Below are 13,620 nucleotides of genomic sequence, written 5' to 3'. Positions count from 1 at the left end.
GCAGGATGAAATAAATTCTCTAAACTTTTGATTAATATATGATGCCCTGGGAATCCCCTGGTAGTCCAATGGTTAGGACGCCGTGCTTTCACTGCCAAGGGCTTGGATTTGAACCCTGGTTGGGGAACTAAGATCCCACAAGCCGCGCAGTGTGGCAAAAAATATATATATATATATACACACACACACACACACACACACACACACACACACACAGTGTGTGTGTGTGTGTGTGTGTGTGTGTATAATGTCCTTTCTCCTCTCCAGGAACCAAAATAGTAGAAATGGTGGTTATGCCACCCACAGTTTAACCAATGACCCTTTCACAAAGTGTTTCTTTCCTGTCGCCATGACTTTGGGTTCTGCTAGTTTAGCAGTTTTAATAATTAGGGTAGAAGTACATCCTTCAGGGACATAAGAATTTTGTGAAGTGGACAAGTAGAAATGTCTTTTAATCAGAAAATAAAGAATCACAATTTAGGTAAGAAGACAGTACTAGAGGCAGCAGTTTGAAAGTCATCAGGTATCAGATGTAAAGGTGTAAGAGAGGATTAATCCTCTGAAGGAGAATGCAGACTGAACAGCCAGCCAAAGACTGTGCCCTGGGAAATCCCGCAATCAGAGGCTTGATGGAATGAGAACAGACTGATGCAATTGTAATAAAAATCAATGAGACATTTCTCGTTTTAAGTGTTATTTGGCAGCCCCTGACTCAGCCTCTCCCAACTGCTGCCTACATTAAAAGACAAAGAAAAATGATAAAATGTATACCAGTGCAGAACATGAAGACTGACAGGTTGCTGATTGCCAAGAGGAATTATCCTGATTTATGAGGCCAATGGAGTTGAATTCAGAAAAACATTTGGTGGCCCACCCATAGTCTGCTTCATGATTCAGAGCAGATCCAACCCTCTGAAAAAAGGTAGGATGTCTGAGCAACCTTCCCCCGTTGTTGGCTTGGTGACTCAGAAAGCCAGGATCCATACAGAGCTGCAAACTGAGCAATCAGCCCTCTTTTGCCTACAAAATCCCAAATCATGCTTTTTGGTTATAGTACTGTTAGAGGCTAGCATCTTTCTGTGTATTTCTGAAGACTGCGACTTCCAAAGTTCATTGGGAAAGGATGGAGTGGGAATGGAGAAGCAGGTAGTGGTCCATTGTGGCCTGGCAGATTTGTCCCTATGAACAGCACTCTACAGACAGAGTGCTGGTCACAGTGTTTTCTGAGCTGATAGCAGATCATGAATTCCATTGGTTTGTTTTGTCAGAGAATCAGTTAGTTCCTATCCCACAGGCAGTAACATTTGGACCACAATGTCCCATCGAAATATAGCAGAGCAAGGTAAGAAGAAACACTGGGGCTACCCTGGATGTGGGCATGCTAATCTGGCCTCTAGCTAAAGATCTAAGAGTAGAGCCAAAGAAAATCCATACTTCCTCCTGGGCATATGAAGAGTATACTGCCTGTAGATGAGAAAATAAAGAGCGGAGAAAACTGTCCAAACTGACTTAAGGTCTTAATAATTTCCACCAAATCTAGCACTATGAAAAGCTATCACATGTTCATGTGTTTTATTTCCTCAGGTTAGCATTCCTGGCTTTGTCTCCAGCACCTACTAACTAAGGTCAATCTTGCCTGACAATCTTTGAAAAAGATCCAGTTCTTGGTTCACCTTACCCCACAGATTTCATGTTTCAGATTATTTGTCTGCTTCTCAAGACTGCAAAGCTCTTAGACTTGGGTTACCTTTTGCTCCCTACCCACAGCTAGTGGCCAGTCCTGCCTACTGGCATACAACTTGCCTCAAATCCTGGGAACCCTGGTCCATATCAGATACCTAAGCCCTTTTCTCACCCAAGAGAGATATAAAAAATAATATAGAAAAAGGAAAATGAACATAGTCCAAAAGATTCGGAGTCTTACTTATCTCTGAAAGTGATTTTCATTTAGAAAACTGTTTGACATCCTCAATAAGAAAGCACGAAGTTATGGCCTGTCCAAAACATATTCAGAAGGACAAAGGAAGAGAAGATGAGATAAAACCCAAACTGAGAATTATGAGTATGTCTGAAGAGTAACCCCAAAGAATTTGGACAGAAGTAATAGTAAATCAAAGACAAATTGAATAAAAATGTCCAGACCTAACAGAAGACTTAAAAATAAATTAACGAAATTAATGGAAAAAGACTCACATCTAGACATACTTTGGGAAAAAAATTAGATAACAAGGATTTTATAGGCATTAGGCAGACTAAAACAGATTACTTATAAATGACCAAAAATCTGGTAGTCCTCATTTAGAGCTTCCACTGTAACAGACTTTGTAACAAATTTGCAGGGATACAATTTGAAATCCAAGCTATTGTGTAAGTATGAATGAACCAAGTGTGAGCCAATGTGTTCATGTGTAATGGCAAGAGAAAAATGAGAGACTTCAGAATAAGAATACCATTCATGTTCGCTTCTTTAAGGAAATCTTAAGTATATTCAACTAATTAAGAAAGAAATAAAAATAAGAGTTCCAAATGAAGAAGTTGTGCTATAAAATATGGGCAGTGGACATTAAAGCCCATTAAACATCATTCATTCATTCATTCATTTAACAAGTATTTATTGAGCCATTACTATGTGATAAGCGTTGGAAATGCAACAGTGAACAAAACTGTTGTCCAGGAGTTAGTGGGAAATAAAGAAAATTCAACAAGTAACTATAATCATCAATGTGTGCTATGAAGCATATAGTAGAGGGAACTAGCCTATTTTAGGGGTCAAAGAGGATAAACCAGAAATGAAATTCTTAACTGAGACCTAAAAGGTTGCTAAGAATTAGCCAGGCAAACAAAAGGAGGGGAGAGAGTGTTCTAGACAAACTGAAGAGCTCTTATAAGCCTCAGAAGCAATACAGGACATTTGAGGAATAGAAATATGTTTGGGAATTCCCTGGCGGTCCAGTGGTTAAGGCACTGTGCTTTCACTGCCAAGGCCATAGGTTCAATCCCTGGTCAGGGAACTAAGATCCCACAAGCCGTGCAGCGTGACCTAAAAAGAAAAAAAAGTTCACTGTAGCTGAAACTTGGAGACCAGGCTAGAAAGATAGTCTGGGCCTGGATAATGACTGTAAACCATGCTAAGGGGGTTGGCTTTTATCCTAAAGGTAAGTCAAAATATTATAGAAAAGTTTAACAGGAAATAGATGATCAGATTTGAGAAAATCTGATTTGAAAAAATTCAGGAAAAAATGTCTTGTATGTAGATAATGGATTGTACTGTAGCGTAGGTATGTGAGTAGATTCAAAAGATATTTTTTAAAAAAAGACATTTAGGAGACAATCAATAGGATATGGTGGGACTTCCCTGGTGGTGCAGTGGTTAAAAATCCACCTGCCAATGCAGGGGACAGGGGTTTGAGCCCTGGTTCAGGAAGATCCCACATGCCGCGGAGCAACTAAGCCCATGCGCCACAACTACTGAGCCTGCTCTTGAGAGACCATGAGCCACAACTACTGAGCCCGCATGCCACAACTCCTGAAGCCTGTGCACCTAGAGCCCATGCTCCACAACAAGAGAAGCCACTGCAATGAGAAGCCAGCGCAACGCAACAAAGAGTAGCCCCCGTTGGGCTTCCCTGGTGGCGCAGTGGTTGAGAATCTGCCTGCCAATGCAGGGTACACGGGTTCGAGTCCTGGTCTGGGAAGATCCCACATGCCACGGAGCAACTAGGCCCGTGAGCCACAATTACTGAGCCTGCGCGTCTGGAGCCTGTGCTCCGCAACAGGAGAGGCCGCGATAGTGAGAGGCCCGTGCACCGCGATGAAGAGTGGCCCCTGCTTGCCACAACTAGAGAAAGCCCTCGCACAGAAACGAAGACCCAACACAGCCATTAATTAATTAATTAATTAATTAATTAATTAATTTTTTAAAAAAAGAGTAGCCCCCGCAATGCAGCCATAAATAACTAAATAAATTTTAAAAAATAGGACATGATGAATGATTAGACACTGCAGAAAAGGGAGAGGAGGAGTTAAGACTAACTAGTAGTTTCTAGCAGGGGCTATTGGCTGGATAGTCATGCTGCTGCTGAGAGGGGAGATATTAGAGAAGGATCAGGTTAGGGGGATAGTTCAGTTGGGGACATTTTGATTTGAGGAACCTAGAAATCATTCAAGTAGGCAACTGGGTATATGAATCTGCCTCTCAGGGGAAAAGGTCTGTCCCAATGTATAGATTTTTGAGTTAAAAAGCAGTTGTCAAAAAGATTAGCAGACATCAGGAGAGGCAGGTGGGAGGGGTCCTCCAGGAGGAGAGGGAGAGGAGCAGAGGGCGATTGCTCCACCCACTCAGGCCCAGGGAGCCTGCTGAGCTCCCAGGTGAGGTGCCCTGCCCTCTGAGACAAGGGGTGGGGGCACACCTGGGCCCCTTCTGTTCCTTGAGCCTAAGGCCCACACGCCACAGCCCCCAGGGCCTTTTCCAGCCCTGTGGGTCCTAAGCATAGGCCCCACCCACCGCCCAAACCTCACCCTTGCTTAGGCCCCACTCTCCACAGCCAAAGCCTTCCCTCCCTCTCTTTTTTTATTTTCTTTTCCCTCTTACAATTTTTTTACTATTGTGGTACTGATGTACCTTCCGGTTGTTGATTCATCTATATTTTTATTTTTACATTCTTTCTAACATATCTGTTAGTTTCCTGGTCTAATTTTATTTTTTATTTTGTTATTCTTCTCTCTCTTCTTTTTTCTTTTTGCCACCCCATGCGGCTTGCGGTATCTTGGTTCACAAGCCCGGGGTCAGGCGGAAACTCCTGTGGTGGGAGCTCTGAGTCTGAACCACTGGATTAACAGAGAACCTCAGACCCCAGGAAATATTCATCAGACTGAGGTCTCACAGAGTTCTTCTTCTCAGCACCAAGACCCAGCTCTACACAATAGCCTACAAACTCCAGTGTTGGAAGCCTCAGGCCAAACAACCAGTAAAACAGGAAAACAATCCCACTCAAAAAAAAAGGGACAGCAAAAACATATGTCACAGATGAGGAGCAAGGTAAAAACCTACAAGACCAAATAAATGAAAAGGAAATAGGCAATCTACCTGAAAAAGAATTCAGAGTAATGATAGTAAAGATGATCCAGAATCTCGGAAATAGAATGGAGGCACGAATTGAGAAAATACAAGAAATGTTTAACAAGATCTAGAAGAATGAAGAAACAAACAAACAGAGATGAAAAACACAATAACTGAAATGAAAAATACACTAGAAGGAATCTATAACAGAATAACTGAGGCAGAAGAACGAATAAGTGAACTGGAAGACAAAATGGTGTAAATAACTGCCAAAGAGCAGAATAAAGAGAAAATAATGAAAAGAATTGAAGACAATCTCAGAGACCTCTGGGACGACACTAAATGCACCAACATTCAAATTATAGGGGTCCTAGAGAAGAAGAGGAAAATGAAAGGGTCTGAGAAAATATTTGAAGAGACTATAGTTGAAAACTTCCCTCACATGGGAAAGGAAATAGTCACCCAAATCCAGGAAGCACAGAGAGTCCCATACAGGATAAACCCTAGGAAAAACACACCAAGACATATATTAATCAAACTAACAAAAATTAAATTCAAAGAAAAAATATTAAAAGCAGCAAAGGAAAAACAAAAAATAACATACAAAGGAATGCCCATAAGATTATCAGCTGATTTCTCAGCGGAAACGCTGCAGACCAGAAAGGAGTGGCAGGATATACTTAAAGTGATGAAAGGGAAAAACCTACAACCAAGATTCCTCTACCCAGCAAGGATCTCATTCAGATTCGATGGAGAAATCAAAAGCTTTTCAGACAAGCAAAAGCTAAGAGAATTCAGCACCACCAAACCAGCTTTACAACAAATGCTAAAGAAACTTCTCTAAGTGGGAAACACGAGGGAAGAAAAAGACCCACAAAAACAAATCCAGAACGATTAAGAAAATGGTAGCAGGAACATACATATTGATAATAACCTTGAATGGAAATCGATTAAATGCCCCAACCAAAAGACACAGACTGGCTGAATGTATATAAAAATAAGACTCGTATATATGCTGTCTACAAGAGACCCACTTCAGACCTAGGGACACATACAGACTGAAAGTGAAGGGATGGAAAAAGATATTCCACGCAAATGGAAATCAAAATAAAGCTGGGATAGCAATACTCGTATCAGATAAAACAGACTTTAAAATAAAGACTGTTATAAGAGATAAGGAGGGGGCTTCCCTGGTGGTGCAGGGGTTGAGAATCTGCCTGCCAATGGAGGGGACACAGGTTCGAGCCCTGGTCTGGGAAGATCCCACATGCTGTGGAGCAACTAGGCCCGTGAGCCACAATCACTGAGCCTGAGCGTCTGGAGCTTGTGCTCCGCAACAAGAGAGGTGGCGATAGTGAGAGGCCCGCACACCGCGATGAGTGGCCCCCACTTGCCGCAACTAGAGAAAGCCCTCGCACAGAAACGAAGACCCAACACAGCCATAAATAAATAAATAAATAAATAAAATAAAAATCATTAAAAAAAAAAGAGATAAGGAGGGACACTACATAATGATCAAAGGATCAATCCAAGAAGAAGATATAACAGTTATAAATGTTTATGCACCCAGCATAGGAGCACCTCAATACATAAGGCAAATGCTAACAACCAGGAAAGGAGAAATCGACAGTAACACAATAATAGTAGGGGACTTTAACACCCCACTTACACCAATGGACAGATCATCCAAACAGAAAATAAATCAGGAAACACAAGCTTTAAATGACACAATAGACCAGATAGATTTAATTGATATTTGCAGAACATTCCACCCAAAAGTGGCAGAATACACTTTCTTCTCAAGTGCACATGGAACATTCTCCAAGATAGATCATATCTTGGGTCACAAATCAAGCCTTGGAAAATTTGAGAAAATTGAAATTGCATCAAGCACCTTTTCTGACCACAACACTATGAGATTGGAAATCAATTACAGAAAAAAAACTATAAAAAACACAAATACATGGAAGCTAAAAAGTGCGCTAGTAAATAACCAAGAGATCACTGAAGAAATCAAAGAAAAATACATAGAAACAAATGACAACGAAAACAAGATGACCCAAAACTTATGGGACACAGCAAAAGCAGTTCTAAGAGGGAAGTCTATAGCAATTCCATCTCACCTCAAGAAACAAAAAAAATCTAAAATAAACAATCTAATACCACACTTAAAACAACTAGAGAAAGAATAACAAAGAAAATCCAAAGTCAGTAGAAGGAAAGAAACCATAAAGATCAGAGCAGAAATAAATGAAATAGAAACTAAGAAAACAGTAGCAAAACTCAATAAAACTAAAAGCTGGTTCTTTGAGAAGATAAACAAAATTGATAAACCCTTAGCCAGACTCATCAAGAAAAAAAAAGGAGAGGATGCAAATCAATACAATTAGAAATGAAAAAGGAGAAACCACAACTTACACTGTAGAAATACAAAGGATTATAAGAGACTACTACAAACACCTATATGCCAATAAAATGGACAACCACAAAGAAATGAATGAATTCTTGGAAAGGTACAATTTTCCAATACTGAACCAGGAAGAATTAGAAAATATAAACAGACATATCACAAGTAATGAAATTGAAACCATAATTAAAAATTTTCCAACCAACAAAAGTCCAGGACCAGATGGCTTCACAGGTGAATTCTATCAAACATTTAGCGAAGACCTAACATCCATCCTTCTCAAACTCTTCCAAAAAATTTCAGAGGGAGAAACACTCCCAAATTCATTCTACGAAGCCACCATCACCCTGATACCAAAACCAGAAAAAGATATCACAAAAAAAGAAAATTGTAGACCAATATCACTGATGAACATAGATGCAAAAATCGTGAACAAAATACTAGCAACAGAATCCAACAGCACATTAAAAGGATCATACACCATGATCAAGTGGGATTTATCCCAGGGATGCAATGATTCTTCAGTATACGCAGATCAATCAATGTGATACACCACATCAACAAATTAAGGAATAAAAACCATATGATCATCTCAATACATGCAGAAAAAGTTTTGCCAAAACTCAACACTGCTTTTTGATAAAAATTCTCCCGAAAATGGGCATAGAGGGAACCTCCTCAACATAATAAAGGCCATATATGACAAACCCACAGCAAGCATCACACTCAGTGGTGAAAAACTGAAAGCATTTCCACTAGGATCAGGAACAAGACAAGGATGTCCACTCTCGCCACACTTTTTTTTTTTTTTTAGTAAATTTATTTACTTATTTTCATTTTTGGCTGCACTAGGTCTTTGTTGCTGCGTGCAGGCTTTCTCTAGTTGAGGCCAGCAGGGGCTACTCTTTGTTGTGGTGCACAGGCTTCTCATTGCGGTGGCTTATCTTGTTGCAGAGCACAGGCTCTAGGGGCATGGGCTTTGGTAGTTGTGGCATGTGGGCTCAGTAGTTGTGGCTCAAGAGCACAGGCTCAGTAGTTGTGGCACAAGGGCTTAGTTGTTCCCTGGTATGTGGGATCTTCCCAGACCAGGGTTTGAACCCATGTCCCCTGCATTGGCAGGAGGATTCTTAACCACTGTGCCACCAGGGAAGTCCCCACTCTCACCACTCTTATTCAACATAGTTTTGGAGGTCCTAGCCACAGCAGTCAGAGAAGAAAAAAAAATAAAAGGAATACAAATAGACAAAGAAGAAGTAAAGCTGTCACTGTTTGCTGATGACATGATACTGTACACAGAAATTCCTAAAGATGCCACCAAAAAACAACTATAACTAATCAATGAATTTGGCAAGGTTGCAGGATACAAAATTAATGCACTGAAATCTCTGGCATTCCTACGCACAAACAATGAAAACTCAGAAAAAGAAATTAAGGAAACACTCCCATTTATCATTGCAACAAAAAGAATGAAATACCTAGGAATAAACCTACCTAAGGAGGTGAAAGACTTGTACTCAGAAAACTATAAAACACTTATGAAAGAAATCAAAGAGGACTTCTCTGGTGGCACAGTGGTTAAGACTCTGCCTGTCAATGCAGGGGACATGGGTTCAAGCCCTGGTCTGGGAAGATCCCACATGTCATGGAGCAACTAAGTCCGTGCTCCACAACTACTGAGCCTGAGCTCCGGAGCCCACAAGCCAAAGCTACTGAGCCCGCGCACCGCAACTACTGAAGCCCATGTGTCTGCAGCCTGTGCCTCACAACAAGAGAAGCCACCGCAATGAGAAGCCCACACACCGCAACAAAGAGTAGCCCCTGCTCGCCGCAACTAGAGAAAGCCCACATGCAGCAACGAAGACCCAACACAGCCAAAAATAAATAAATAAATAAATAAATTTTTTTTAAAAGAAATAAAAGATGACATAAACAGATGGAGAAATATACCATGTTCTTGGATTGGAAGAATCAATTTTGTGAAAATAATTGTACTACCCAAAGCAATCTACAGATTCAGTGCAATCCCTATCAAACTACCAATGGCATTTTTCACAGATTTAGGACAAAAAAATCTTACAATTCGTATGGAAACACAAAAGACCCCGAATAGTCAAAGCAATCTTGAGAAAGAAAAATGAAGTTGGAGAAATCAGGCTCCCTGACTTCAAACTATACCACAAAGCTACAGTAATCAAGACAGTATGGTACTGGCACAAAAACAGAAATATAGATCAATCATACAGGATAGAATGCCCAGAGATAAACCCACGCACATATGGGCACCTAATTTACGACAAAGGAGGCAAGAACATACAATGGAGAAAAGACAGCCTCTTCAATAAGTGATGCTGGGAAAACTGAACAGCTACATGTAAAAGAATGAAATTAGAACACTACCTAACACCATACACAAAAATAAACTCCAAATGGATTAAAGACTTAAATGTAAGACCAGACACTATAAAACTTTTAGAGGAAAACATAGAAAAAACACCCTTTGACATAAGCTACAGCGATATTTTTTGACCCACCTCCTAGCGTAACAGAAATAAACAATAATAAACAAATGGGCCTTAATGAAACTTAAAAGCTTTTGCATAGCAAAGGAAACCATAAACAAGATGAAAAGATAACCCTCAGAATGGGAGGATATATTTGCAAATGAAACAACAAACAAAGGATTAATCTCCAAAATATACAAACAGCTCATGGAGCTCAACATCAAAAAAACAAACAATCCAGGTAAAAATGCGCAGAAGACCTAAATAGACATTTCACCAAGGAAGGCATGCAGATGGGAAAGAGGCACATAAAAAGATGCTCAACATCACTAATTATTAGAGAAATGCAAATCAAAACTACAATGAGGTATCACCTCACGCAAGTCAGAATGGCCATTATCAAAAAAGCTAGAAACAATAAATGCTGGAAAGGGTGTGTTGAAAAGGGAACCCTCTTGCACTGTTGGTGGGAATGTAAATTGATACAGCCACTATGGAAAACAGTAAGGAGGTTCCTTAAAAAACTAAAAATAGGGCTTCCCTGGTGGCGCAGTGGTTGAGAATCTGCCTGCTAATGCAGGGGACACGGGTTCGAGCCCTGGTCTGGGAAGATCCCACATGCCACGGAGCAGCTGGGCCCGTGAGCCACAATTGCTGAGCCTGCGCGTCTGGAGCCTGTGCCCCGTGACGGGAGGGGCCGCGATAGAGAAAGGCCCGCGCACCGCGATGAAGAGCGGTCCCCGCACCGCGATGAAGAGTGGCCCCCGCTTGCCGCAACTGGAGAAAGCCCTCGCACGAACCGAAGACCCAACACAGCCCAAAATAAATAAATAAATAAAATATTAAAAAAAAAAAAAAAAAAAAAACTAAAAATAGAACTACCATATGACCCAGCAATCCCACTACTGGGCATATACCCAGAGAAAACCATAATTCAAAAAGAGAAACGCAGGGCCTTTGTATGGAAGTATTATGGCAGCACCATAGCACTGGTGGAGGATGAGGAACAGGTGAAAATTACTGCAGTTCTCTCAGGATCTATTGGGGGGAGCTCCACTGCCCCCCTGCCAACCCATTGGACTACAGCACTGCTTCTTCAAAGTGTTTAGAGGAGAATCCTTGAGCCTGTTGGAGAGGCAGCAATGGTGAGATGACCCATTCAATCTCCTGACTGGAGCATCAAACTCTGGCTGCTGACATTCTGGAGTTGTTGGCAGGGAGAAGATTAGTGGTCTTGACATTCACCATGTGAATGACAGGGTCTTGGTGCTCCAGCCAGGTGTCAGGCCTGAGCCTCTAAGGTGGGAGAGCCGAGTTCAGGACATTGGACCACCAGAGAACTCCTGGCCCCATGTAATATCAATTGGCAAGAGCTCTCCCTGAGGTCTCCATCTCAGTGCTAAGACCCAGCTCCCCTCCACGACTAGCAAGCTCCAGTGCTGGAATCCCCATGCCAAATAACTATCAAGACTGGAACACAATCCCACCCATTAGCAGAGAGGCTGCCTAAAATCATAATAAGTTCACAGACACCCCAAAACACACCACTGGACGTGGTCTTGCCCACCAGAAAGACAAGATCCAGCCTCATCCACCAGAACACAGGCACTAGTCCCCTCCACCAGGAAGCCTACACAACCCACTGAACCAACCTTAGCCACTGCGGGAAGACACCAAAAATGTCATTCTCAGTAGTTCTGTAAGGTAATCCCCACACGTGTATACAGTGTCCTGTTGTGTTCTGGAAAGTAGAGCCACCATCCCCATATCTGTGATCTGACATTCCTGAAAAACAATCATTGAGGTCTCTTCAAAATCTATCTGACCCAAATCCATAGCCATCATTATAGACATTATAATCATCATAGCCTCCATAACCTCCACCATAAGCACTACGCCTCATCCTTTCAAAGCCAGCTCCTCTTCCAACGCTGTTATACCCTCTACCAGCCCCAGGTCTGTCATAGGGACCTGGCCACTGCATGGCCGTAAGTTTTCGTGGTGGATCATAGTGAGTTCTAACCTCAGCTCAACTTCTCTTAAAGATTTCAATATACCTGTGCCCTATTCTTTCCTTGTGTTTCTTTAGAGCCTTTTCAGCTATTTCCTGTGAAGCAAACTGCACGAAGGCCTCCCCCATACTGCTGCCCTGGAAGTCCACCAGCAATGTTATCCCATTTGGCACAATTTCCAACCCTGAGAAGAACTGAACAATTTCTTCCTTGCTACATCCAAAGGGGAGTCCTCTAAGCCATACAAAGCCATCATTGGCCATGTCAGGACTATTTGGACCAGTATGCTTCAACACCCAATCCATTTCAACGTTGTTTGACTTGAATACTTCAACATATCTATGTCCCATAGTTTCTGTGTCTTTTTTCAGGGCCAATTTGACTTCATCTTCTGATTCAAGTTCAACTAAATCCTCGCCACTGGGTCTGCCTTCTCTGGTGTAGATGAAACGAATACCTTGAGCCCCATTTTGAATTTTGCAGTCAGAAAAAAACCGCTGCACTTCATCGGCCAAGCAAGACCAAGACAAGCCCCGGACCTTCACCACGAATCCCTTGCCACCTTCAGTGCCCAACATCAACGTCTCTTAGGGGGTCCTGGTGTCAAAACAGACTCCACACACAACTTCAGCACGGCTGAGAAGAAAATCAATTGATATTTATAAGACATTCCATCCAAAAACAACAGAATACACTTCCTTCTCAAGTGCTCATGGAACATTCTCCAGGATAGATCATATCTTGGGTCACAGACCAAGCCTTGGTAAATTTAAGAAAATTGAAATCCTATCAAGTACCTTTTCTGACCACAATGCTATGAAACTAGATATCAATTACAGGAAAAAAACTGTAAAAAAATACAAATACATGGAGGCTAAACAATATGCTACTAAATAACCAAGAGATCACTGAAGAAATCAAAGAGGAAATCAAAAAATACCTAGAAACAAATGACAATGAAAACACAACGACCCAAAATCTATGGGATGCAGCAAAAGCAGTTCTAAGGGGAAGTTTACAGCAATACAATCCTATCTCAAGAAACAAGAAAAATCTCAAATAAACAACCTAACCTTACAACTAAAGCAATTAGAGAACAAAGAACAAAAAAATTCCAGAGTTAGCAGAAGGAAAGAAATCATAAAGATCAGATCAGAAATAAATGAAAAAGAAATGAAGGAAATGATAGCAAAGATCAATAAAACAAAAAGCTGGTTCTTTGAGATGATAAACAAAATTGATAAAACACTAGCCAGACTCATCAAGAAAAAAAGGGAGAAGACTCAAATCAACAGAATTAGAAATGATATACAGATTGCCAACAAACACATGAAAGGATGCTAAACATCACTAATCATTAGAGAAATGCAAATCAAAACTACAATGAGGTATCACCTCACACCAGTCAGAATGGCCATCATCAAAAAATCTACAAACAATAAATGCTGGAGAGAGGGTGTGGAGAAAAAGGAACCCTCTTGCACTGTTGGTGGGAATGTAAATTGATACAGACGCTATGGAAAATGTATGGAGGTTCCTTAAAAAACTAAAAATAGAACTACCATATGACCCAGCAATCCCACTACTGGACATACACCCTGAGAAAACCATAATTCAAAAAGAGTCATGCACCACAATATT

General features: G+C 41.1%; 1 pseudogene; it reads right to left on the bottom strand.

The window, feature by feature from the left end:
- Positions 1-291: 291 nt before the first annotated feature.
- Positions 292-12,557, bottom strand: LOC103010981 (heterogeneous nuclear ribonucleoprotein H-like; annotated as a pseudogene).
- Positions 12,558-13,620: the final 1,063 nt, after the last annotated feature.

Source organism: Balaenoptera acutorostrata, chromosome 1 (genome assembly GCF_949987535.1).
Source record: "Balaenoptera acutorostrata chromosome 1, mBalAcu1.1, whole genome shotgun sequence".
Taxonomy (NCBI): domain Eukaryota; kingdom Metazoa; phylum Chordata; class Mammalia; order Artiodactyla; family Balaenopteridae; genus Balaenoptera; species Balaenoptera acutorostrata.
This window is presented reverse-complemented; position numbering and strand designations above follow the sequence as displayed.